This window comes from Triticum dicoccoides, chromosome 7B, assembly GCF_002162155.2.
Source record: "Triticum dicoccoides isolate Atlit2015 ecotype Zavitan chromosome 7B, WEW_v2.0, whole genome shotgun sequence".
Lineage (NCBI taxonomy): Eukaryota > Viridiplantae > Streptophyta > Magnoliopsida > Poales > Poaceae > Triticum > Triticum dicoccoides.
The window spans coordinates 448,481,754-448,490,549 of record NC_041393.1 but is presented as its reverse complement, the minus strand read 5'-3'; positions in this window follow the sequence as shown (position 1 = coordinate 448,490,549).

The following is an 8,796-nucleotide window of genomic DNA, read 5'->3' as shown; positions in this document are numbered from 1 at the left end:
GTTCAAACAGGGAAGAAAGTGGGAAAGCTGTAGCACGAATCTAGGACTTGGTTCTAAGAGGAAACGGGGGAAAGTAGTAATATCTGTCACTGTTTATATAACCGTATTTCGTATTTGCGCAAACAGGGATGTCTGTCTCCATATCGTTTCGGGATGTCTGTCTCCGTATCGTTTCTATCCCTGCAATCAAAAGCACACACCTCAGTTTTAGTACAACTTCACAAAATGAGATGGCTATCCCTCGTTGCCGTCATCTAACCTCCCGTCTTCAAGGTATCCCTACATTGGTCGTAACTAAGGTAGAATGACCAACGCAATCTAAAAGAAGCTGATTCATATGTTTTACTTCCTGATTGCAGTGCAGGGACGAGCGAAAACAAATGCATCCTAGTCCGGAATGCACTTTCTACCAGTTCATCCATGGACCGAGGACTAGCTGGCATGGCTGCACGGTGGTTTTTTGGACAAGTGCGCGGACAAGAGGTGTCGTGGAATTGTCGCGGCAGATGTCCTTAGTGTGAGGACTTAGTCGCGAGGCCAACACATCTATGTGGTAGCTTGAGAGGGGTTGAGCGGAATCGAGAGACGTAACACAAGACAAGGGTTTAGACAGCTTCGGGCCCCGGGAAACATCATCCGGTAATAACCCTACATGCTGTTTGTGGCTAGGTCTCATTATGATCATGAGGGAGTCGCCGTAAGCCGGCTCTCCTAGTTGTGTCTAGCCCTAGAGATTGTTTCTTCTTCACTCTACCCCTTTGGGGAGCCCTGCCCCTCTTTATATAAGTTGAAGGGGCGGCTTACATGTAGAGTCCTATTAGGATTAGAACTAACTTATTCTCTATTACAAGTCGGATACAAGTACGGGTCTTGCTTCCTTGTAAAGGAAATATTCCTCATGCCTTCTGTCTTAAGCCGGCCCACCATAATATGAGCCGGCCTACTGGGCCTTGGGCCTAGTCTTCTATGTAACCCACCGTCGGGGTCATCCGTGAGTCGTCTGACCAGTGAGCCACCAGACCTGTGAGTCGCCAGTCCTCTGGCGGGTCATCGGTGAAGCGCCAAGTCCGGCCGGGTCATACTTTCGGCCAGGTCATACCGCGGGGTATATCCCCGACATTAGCCCCCAGTTTAATTTGGATTTATCCATGTTAAATTGATCCTGTAAAACAAACACAAGAACAACTTTGACAGATTGTGTTCCGGGTTGAAAATTCTTGTACGCCAGCACCTAATTATCCTTAATTCTTTGTGCTCCGGGTTTAAATATTCTCCTGAGACGGGACCTGATTATCCTTAAGTCCAATTGTCATTTCCTTCATCTAGAAAATCTGGGTCAATAGGCCAGCTTCATAACCAATTTGCTGACATTGACTCTTGTAGAGAAATATTATAAGAAACAATTCATTTGAGATGGCCTTCAATGCTCTGACTCAACAAAAATATTGGTCTTGAAATATTCAACTGATATTCCGCTGGCTTAAAGATGTAGATCTTGCCGATTTATGATTGCCAAAATTTCCGGGTTATAAATAAATGATACCGGGTCATGATTGTTGCAGACACCAGGTTAATCTGGTCTACTCCAAACTGAGAATTTGAAGAATTTTTCTCCCTTATATGCATATCACCTGTAGCTCCCAAGTGCCGGGTTGTCATGCTTGCAGCAACCTGGGACTTGTAATTGCCTTATGCTTCTGAAAACTTCAACCAATGTAGCCCCCAAGGTCCGGGTCATTATGCAATAATGAGCAGGGACTTTGTAGATATAACCATGTAAACTTGTCATTATGCAATAATGAGCAGGGACTTTGTAGATATAACCATGTAAATTCGAACAACAACGTGTGTAGCCCCCAAGGGCCGGCTTAGTAAGATAATACTGAGCTGGGACTTCGAATATAATTTATTGATAATAACATAATATAATCTCCACCATGGGGCTTGAACCCACGTCCACAAGGTTAAGAGCTTTGTACTCTACCAACTGATAGTGGACCATTCAATATAATATAACTGATAGTGGAGCAATTGGTAGCCCCCAAGGGCCAACTCATTTAGAATGTGATGAGTCGGGTCTTCAATAAGTTGAGCAAAAAATGAGTGCATTAGCCCCCAAGTGCCATGGTGCATGCTGGCAGTGACATGGGACTTGCATATTTGATATAATCCCAATCTGAATAATATAACCCCCAAGTGCCGGGTCGTAAGCCTGTAGCGACTCGGGACTATTCCTTCCATTATAGAATAAATCATATCCATTGATAAAAATAATAGTCGTTGCGCTAAAGCGGCTTTGAAAACCTCAATCATAACACTGGTTATTGATAATCACAATAGAAATCCAGCCATGTTGGCTATTCGAGACTTGAATAATATAATCCGGTATGAAAACCTCAATCATTCAATATCATCATGAAAATCCAGCCAGTTTTGGCTATTAAAGATTTGAATACCTCATCGGTTGACAAGTAAATCCGGAGTTTAAATACCTGGCGGCTCTTGGCCGATGACGACTTAATGCGCATTCATTGTAAGCCGGAATTTTTATAACCCAGTGGCCTATAGCCCTTGAGAAAATTAATAACTGATAACCCTTTTGAGACACCAATTTCAGTGATGAGCTTGGACTGAAGCATTTATATAAGTCATAATTCTGCAAATCCTGCATAGAGTTTAAACAACGTATGCCCTGGCGACTTAACGTCAAGGGCTAGGGCGGGTAACCACCCAAATGTAGTCTTACCCTGCACACAAGTAGATCACAAGAACCCTTGGCAGTTTACCGCAGGGCGGGTCATAATACCTCACATATAACCATTGTGATATTGAATTTGTACTTCCGGTTTACATGACCTGTGCAATAAGGGTGATAACCCAACCTTTAGAGGCCAATGCTTCCACATAGATGATGATTGTCATAAGCTGGCGACTTATAGTCAAGCTGGATTAAGCATAAAACACTTATGTACATTTGAGATATAATCCAAAAAAGGTCTCAAGTCAAACCCAAAATTGTTCGGAAAAAAGACTTAAAAACTTAAGGCTTCTGATTCGTAAACGATCAGAAAATCGTTCCAAAGGGGTTGAGCTAAGATTCGAATACGATCATATAGCCCCCAGTGGCTTTGGCGTTGCCGATAAAGAGGGTACCGACAGCTATGTTCTCTTTGGTTCGAATACGACCTATGTTTGAACAGGAAGCCCCCAAATGACCTTGAGAGTTGTTTAACGACGCTGATTCGAATACGATCCACGTCGGACCCAAAAGAGGTTAAGCTATGATTGGGATACGATCAAGAAGCCCCCTAGTGAGTTTGGTAGTGTGCCGATCAAAAGGGTTTCGACAGCTATGTTCTCTTTGGTTCGAATACGACCTATGTTTGAACAGGAAGCCCCCAAGTGACCATAATAAGATAAGCCGTAAGGCAGGATACCCATGTTTGAACCGCGCATCATGACAGCAAGTTCTCTTTTGGCAACCCTTAATTTGTTTGAGAACTCGAACTTGCGAGAGATTAATTCTTTTGAACCGGAACTTTAAACCGGTTTGAGAGCTCCAAAGCTTTGTGGGAACTGGTAATCATTTATTGAGTCATGTCATCATAGCCCCCGAGTCTCAAGGCAACTCGAGGAGTTGTCTTGAGATTCTCCATATTTCACCGTGATGTAAACCGGTATGAGTCATTCAACAGCCTAGTGATATAACTTATCCTGCATTGGATAACTTGAAAACGAGAGTAATTGCTCTTTTAAAGAAATTAATATAAAAAATATACTGGATGGATTTCACCTGATACGTCAAGCCAAAAATTATCTGCCGCGGAGTTGATGATCACTATGGTGAAGTTAAAACCAATCACAAGCGAGTTGGCCGCGGAAGTAGACATATGAGTCGGCTGTGGCATTGTAAGCCGGTGCGGACGAACAAATTGTCATCTGCGTTGTAAGCTGGTGCAGACGCGTGAACCGGACGCAAGGGCGGACGGGCGAGTCGACCGACGTGTTGATGCAAACTGGACCACAACACACATGTCCGCGCAGCTGTGCAGCACAACCGAAGTACATTCGCGGTATAATGGCATGAAACAATTGTCCTGTGTAAAAATGTCACAGGGCAGAGTAATTGTTCTTTGACAGAAAACAATAAGTGTTTAATAAGATAAATTTAAATAGATATCACCTGATGTTTATGAATGACAGACGATCTATATGCTGCATTAGAGGTGGCTTAATATAATCTCGGCAGTTCAGGCAGACTAGCAAACAGCTGTGGCGGCTCAGAAGTAATGGCGGCCAAGAAGGCCGCAAGGATGAGACGACGGCAGAGGCGCGAAGCGCCGAGCGGCTCAACAGGGCGGCTCACCACCGCAGGGGCGGCGTCTGACCACAACAAATCCTAGCATTATCACTGTAGCACTGGGTAATTTTTCTGAACGATTAGTCGTGCTCGGATAAACAGGTCTTCAAGTGCAGGAACCACATAACCCGTCGAGTCCCAGTCTTCTTGATGGCCATGTACAAATATAGTCTTAAGGCAAGGAGACCCCTTTGTTTGGACCACCTCATGGAATACTTAATTGGTTTCCCTCGTGGTACATGCATCGTCCGTGAAGAAACCTGCCATGTGCTTTGGTATTTCCTTTGATCCACGTAAAACATATCCGCATAGCTTGTTTTGTAATGATATAAACAAACAGCGGTTGGTCAAATCAGAAGCTATAATGATACCTGTAGTTTCATGGCCTTAAGTGCAAACGATTCCTCATGGAGCCTCACAGCTTTTGCAGTGGTATTATATCTTTAGCAAAGCCCAATGCTTTATACAACGCTCATGCAGCTGCGAGCCTTACTTTAAAGTTCCCTTCAGAAACATTCATACTCTAAACAATAGCTGCGGAAAGACAGCAGCATTCAGCAAGCGCACCGTTGCCGACCCATCACCATCGTCATAGCAAACCGCCGCCATCAGCCGACCCTGAGCAAGAACCAAGCAAGAGTCAGGCACCAGAGTGGGCAGCAGCACCACAAGGGCAGGCAAACCGCATCAGAGACGGAGGCGGAGGTGAGGTCGCAGCAACGACTCGAGTGGTGCGAGGCAGCGCGAAACCGGCCACAGCGGCAGCTCAGAAACGGCCGTGAGCAGATGTGAGCCGGCAGCGGAGACACGGCACGAGAGCGGCAGAAGTGACTGACGCAGGGCCGCTCGTAGTAGGTGTGGTTCGGTACGGCGACCTCAAGGCCGTGGGGGCGGCTCCAAAGCAGCGGCGAAGACGACTCATCTCCAACGGGGGCGGACGGGCGCTGGCAGCTCAATCGCTTAGAGACGAGGCCGTAGGTAGCAGGGTGCGGAAGTGCCGGATACTTGGCCGGGGCGGCTCAAGGAAGCCCCTGGCGGGTCAAAGGCCGGCGACTCAGCGGAGGTGAGTCCGTGACAAGGTGAAGGTGGCTTACTTGAGGCGACTTAGGGCAGTAATGGTTTCAGCAGGAGGTGGCGACAACGCAATCGGGCGGCTCAGCGGAAGAGCGACGTGATGCCATGGTGGTTTGGAAGTGGACGGCTTGTGGTGGCACCGGCGGCTCAAAATGACTCGGAGGCGAAAGCCACGGCAGGAGCGGCGGGTTGAGGCCGCCGGCTCAAGGGTGCGTTCGAGGAGACAGACGACGGGGCCGTGGAAGCCCGTGATCAGCGGCGGGGCACCGGGTCGTCACGGGATGATGCAGGCGCGGCGCAGCCGGAGGCGGCTCAAAGCTATGGATGCGCAGCTCGCAATAGCGGTGAGGGCGCTGCGGAGGCGACGACGGAACCGACCCCGGGCGGCTCGGCATGGCGCAGACGACGGATGAGTAGCGACTGGAACTCGGCGATGGCTGAGTTGGGTGTGGCACCATGGGTCAGCAAGGCTGCAGGGAGCAGTGTTTTTTGAAGCAGGCAACATAGAGAGCCGGCCACGGAGGCTGAAGCGGACAGCATCTCACAGGGCTCGGCGACCGGCGACTCAACACGGTGGCCGATGGGCTGGCCAGCAGGCGATGACCCGAGGACACAAGCAGACAGGCAGGACCGCCAGCCTCGAAGGAGGAGTCTGGGTTATCGACTCAAAGCGCAGACAGCGGAGGAGTCCGGGTCGCTACCGTATTCTGTTTCCGGGTCGTGGCTGTTCTGCCTTCGGTTTAACATGGAAGATATTCTCAATTTACAGTGGGAACTCGGCGAATCCGTGACTCTGTCCGTTTCCGGCCATAATTGTCTTCGGTGAAAAAACTTAAGCCGTCGTGACTCAAAGTGGCTCTCGTTCCTGGCACTTGACGTCTCGGCAGACTTTATGATTGGTCTGATCATCGGATACGGCGCACAGCAAGCCTTCGATATTCTTTTCAACCTCTGTTGATCTCGGCGCATCGTCCAACGCGACACCGGCTCGCACAGATAACCCTAAAATAGTCTTAATCTCATTACCGCCATCACAAAACCCTTCCTCAATCTTGACTGATGAACATATAGATGATGTGAATTCTTCATGCCGGTTTTGAAACCAAAAATTGCGAGCTTCTCGAACCCTAAAAAGATCCCTCCAAGAACTTAATACCACCATGCGCGAGCCCCACGGTGGGCGCCAACTGTCGTGGAATTGTCACGGCAGATGTCCTTAGTGTGAGGACTTAGTCGCGAGGCCAACGCATCTATGTGGTAGCTTGAGAGGGGTTGAGCGGAATCGAGAGACGCAACACAAGACAAGGGTTTAGATAGCTTCGGGCCCCGGGAAACATCATCCGGTAATAACCCTACATGTTGTTGTGGCTAGGTCTCATTATGATCATGAGGGAGTCGCCGTAAGACGGCTCTCCTAGTTGTGTCTAGCCCTAGAGATTGTTTCTTCTTCTCTCTCCCCCTTTGGGCAGCCCTGTCCCTCCTTATATAAGTTGAAGGGCGGCTTACATGTAGAGTCCTATTAGGATTAGAACTAACTTATTCTCTATTACAAGTCGGATACAAGTACGGGTCTTGCTTCCTCGTAAAGGAAATATTCCTCATGCCTTCTGTCTTAAGCCGGCCCACCATAATATGAGCCGGCCTACTGGGCCTTGGGCCTAGTCTTCTATGTAACCCGCCGTCGGGGTCATCCGTGAGTCGTCTGACCAGTGAGCCGCCAGAGCCGTGAGTCGCCAGTCCTCTGGCGGGTCATCGGTGAAGCGCCAAGTCCGGCTGGGTCATACTTTCTGCCGGGTCATACCGCAGGGTATATCCCCGACAAGAGGCATTGTGGTCTGCTTATTTCTGCAAATAGCGGTGCTTAAATTTAGTGGAATGCACAAGAATTTCACCTGGTCAGTACACTGCATGGTTCAGTTCAGCTTTCCAGCTGAGACCACAATTATAATTGGTTATTCTGGAATGAGAGAACCTAACCCTGGATGGTGGAAACAAGAAAAAACCAGAGTGAACTCAAGGAAATTTAAGCCTGCCGGGAGGCCCTTTGCTCAGAGAAGCCTTGCTTGTTTTTTCCTGCTTTGTAAACCTTCTCACAACTTTGTCTTTTGTTGTGAAGTAGTATATGTTTGTTATGTTCTATGAATCATTGAGATGTATAAAACTGCTTAACTTATGCTTTTCAAGATTTTTATGAAGATGAGTTTAATGTGAGTGTTCCACATGAGCGCTGGACTAGCGTGTGAACGTTTGGAATTTATTACATTGTGGCCTCAATTAACTGCATGAACCACTGTAACAAGATACATAGTAGTTGCTTATATGTCAGACAGCACATTGTTGATTGTTAGCTGGTCGATAGCCTAGTGTTGAAGCGAGCTGAGCCAATGTGCCGTGTTTTGCACAACTGCTTACAAGTGGGGTAGCACCAATAGTGTTTACAAGTACTTATGTATACGTCGGTGCACGGTTCTCGAAAGAGTGGTCTATTTCATCAAAACACACACTGCTCGTATGATAAACCATGACAACTTATGTCTTACCATGCCATATTCATGAAAAAACTAGTGAGGACGCATCTGTTTCGACAACAATTACGATGGTTCTCACATGATTCATGGGCACACAAAAGTAGCAGCAGTTCCCATAGACGGATTCAAACAGAGTACTAGCCCAGAGGGGTCGATAACAGGCAAGGTTCGGATAATTAGACACAATCCAAATTACTATTATACACTAGCTGGGGCAACTATTTCATGCCTCGGTCTAATTTGGGCTGGACACAAGATGGACCTTGCCATGAACATCATCGAGGACATCCCGCAGCAGCTCAATCCTGTGAACCTTCATGAAGACAACCTTGCGGCCTTGCCACTGATAAACTTGTTTGTGGAGGCATGCCACGTCATCTTCCTGCATAGGATTGACAAGAACAGTATGCCTCACAAACGAAGAAGTAGCTTTGAACTTCTTGTGCTTCAGTACACCCTGGACAACACGCCTGACAACAGTGAGGCTGGAATACAACTCTTCATTGGTATAACCGCAAATGGCTTCCAGGATCCAACAGCCTAAGAACTCTGTTTTTCCAGTGCGTATATTCAGGTCGTCCGCCTCATAGCGAGTGACATGCACAACCACACAATCCTTGTCTGCATCAGGGCTCTAATTGAAACAGAAACAAATTCCGAATTTCTTTTCAGTATAAGAAACACAAGTTATTTAAACCACTATGTATAGCATGGCATCAAAGGTAATAAAATTTTGCATTATTAATCACCACATACTTCCTTTTCTAAAAAAATCACCACATACTTAGATGAAAAACCACAATCGAGATCGGCAAAGAAGGAAATCACCTTGGG